General features: G+C 41.9%; 1 pseudogene; it reads left to right on the plus strand.

Annotated features, from left to right (window-relative positions):
* The first annotated feature begins 2,313 nt into the window (after nt 1–2,313).
* Nucleotides 2,314–2,847, plus strand: LOC149238439 (putative pentatricopeptide repeat-containing protein At3g23330 pseudogene; annotated as a pseudogene).

Here is a 2,847-nt window from a genome sequence, read left to right on the forward strand (position 1 = left end):
CAAAAATCGCGTCAGACGCGTCGTGGACTTGACACCAACAAATGCTAATTATTGCAAAGTGATGAATTCAATCACTAAAATACACGCTAATTGTTACTAATCATTGCAAGCGCTGAATTCGGTCAGTACGCCACTGAAATACACGTTAATTGTTATTAATTATTGCAAGCGATGAATGCGGTTTGTACAATGTTGAAACATATTCTCTCCATGACCACCGATGAATTCGGTCAGTTCCACTCGCCACTAATTACTAATTTTGTTCATCTATTAATTATTGCAAGCCATGATTCAGTCAGTACACCACTCGAAGCGCTGAATTCGATCACTAATATACACGCTAATTGTTATTAATTATTGCAGGCGATGAATTCAGGCAGTACACCACTAGAAGCGAAGAATTGGAGTAGTCTACCCAGGCGGAGGAATTGCCTTGTTTCCATCGCCACTCGGAAAAACCTCCGGCTGGCAATTCCTCCACCCTCTGCCGCCCTCCGCCACCTTCTGCAGCTTCTGCCCAGCTCTGCCACCCTCCGCATTAATGTGGACCACTGACAGGTTTTTGAGCGACATTCCGATTTCCATCGCCTCTTGCCGCCGGGAAGCTAATTCACCATGGAATTTGAATTCGGAAATAACCCGCGGGCTGCTCTCTCACTAATTCCTCTGCTTGGGTAGACTACTCCCTGCCATTCAACTTCACACAGAAGCCAATCCCATGAATCCAGTGAACACTCCTGCCATGGTCGACGACGCAAACTCTTTTACTTATGTCTCTCTCTTGCAGGTTTGCATTTGGAAAAACGATTTGGCAGAGAGCAAATTACTCCATGCACAAATCACTCGGAGAGGATTTACAGTTGTCACCTAAGTCACATGACACGAGGACATGAGACACGGAGGAAACATTTTATATATATTTAATAAATATATATATATATTGAATTGCGGGTTGCAGCTTATCTAATCAAATTAAAATACAATTACTTCTCAAAGTTCATAGTTCACTCTAAAAAAATAAATAGAATCAAAATTTACTATTTAGAAATTAGAATGTGATATGCTGGTCTTGATTCTTGAATATTCAATGTTCATTGTTCATGTACAACTTACAAGCACATAAGAAAATAACTAAAGTCTAATCCTATTGATTTCCTCTGCCCCTCTTGCGAGAAAATGCCATAGCTTTCCCTTTCCCTCTAGATGTAGATGCTGGTGCTGGTGGAGTTGGCAGTGGAGTTTGCTATGCTCTAGAAGCTGAAGAATTAGAAGTAGGAGCTATAGGAGATAGACCACGTCCTCTACTGGTGGCAGGAGTAGCCCGGGCAGGTGGTGTCACTTGGAAACATTACAATCTCCCAATCCTGAAATCCTCAAAAACTGATAAGTCTGCTGCATTTTAAAATGAAATCTAAAATTCCACTTTCTCCATATGAAATCCAATTAGGCCAAAACCACTCTCAAACATCCTGAGTCATTTCATGGTAATGTAAAAAATTTAAGTAAAAGGATGAAAATGAAAATGAAGATTAAGGAGAATGTCACTTTTACTTTAAGAATTTAACATTACCATGAATAGCATATCAATACTAGGGCCTAGACTTGATAATTAAGTTGCCCCACTAAAAAATTATTTGTTTCTTTCAAAAAAAAATGCAGCTTATGTAGGCAACGTTTTCTATCAACAGAATACGCGTTTTCCAGATGTAGGACACGATAAAAACCGGCGAATATGTTTCACATTTTACAGGACACAATGAAAAACGTTTTCGACACGTTTTAGGGCCGTTCTCGTGTCTGGCACGTAAAATACGGGACACACGACCTTGGAGGACGTGTCTTGTGGCTTAGGTTGTCACACATTAACACACTACTCTCCTCAACGTCTATGTAAGATGTGGGAGCTTGGTAGACGTTCACAGAGTTTTCGATCAAATACCCGAACGTGATGTATGTTCGTGCACTGTGATGATCGCGGATTATGCCAGGCAGAGGGTAGCCCACAAAGCTTTAGGGTTGTTCTTCCTCATGCGGCGAGAAGGCGTTCAACCCAATAAGTTCACATTTTCCAGTGTACCCTCTGCTTGCGTCGACTCTGCAGACATTAGAGAAGGATTGGACATTCATGAAAAGATCAGAAGAAGCGGATTGCAGAGTGATGTATTTGTGGCGAATGCCTCGATAGATATGTATGCAAAATGTAGCAACATAGAGGATGCACGCTATCTGTTTGACAAAATGTGTGAACGAGACGTTATACCTTGGATAGTGTTGATTGCAGGGTATGCGTAGAATGGGCAAGCAGAGGAGGCCATGGAGCTTTTCAAGAAAATGTGGCTTGTGGGTATGAAGCCAAACTCCAAAACATATGCCAGTGTTCTGCCGGGATGTGCCGATCTGGAACAGGGTATGGAAATCCATGGGGAAATAATCAAAAGTGGTTTCCAGTCTCATGTTTTTGTTGAAAGTGCCCTTGTAGATATGTATGCAAGATGTGGGAGTGTAGAAGATGCATGCCATTTGTTTGCCAAAATGCGTAAACGGGATACTGTGTTGTGGGCAGTGATGATTGCAAGTGTTACGCGGAACGGCTGGGATGAGGAGGCTCTGAAGCTTTTCCGAGAAATGCAATTGGCAGGTGTGAAGCCAAACTCGAAGACATTCCAATGTATTCTCTTGGCATGTGCCAATTTGGGAGCTCTGGAACAGGGTATGGAGGTACATGAGGAAATAAATAGAAGGGGATTCCAGTCTGAGGTATATGTGGGCAATTCCCTACTAGACATGTATACAAAATGTGGGAAAATGGATAAGGCATGTGAAGTATTTGACCAAATGAATCTCTGA

Source organism: Pinus tabuliformis, chromosome 8, assembly GCF_031772625.1.
Source record: "Pinus tabuliformis cultivar Carrire ecotype Pingquan chromosome 8, CPIR1, whole genome shotgun sequence".
In the NCBI taxonomy this organism is placed as follows: domain Eukaryota; kingdom Viridiplantae; phylum Streptophyta; class Pinopsida; order Pinales; family Pinaceae; genus Pinus; species Pinus tabuliformis.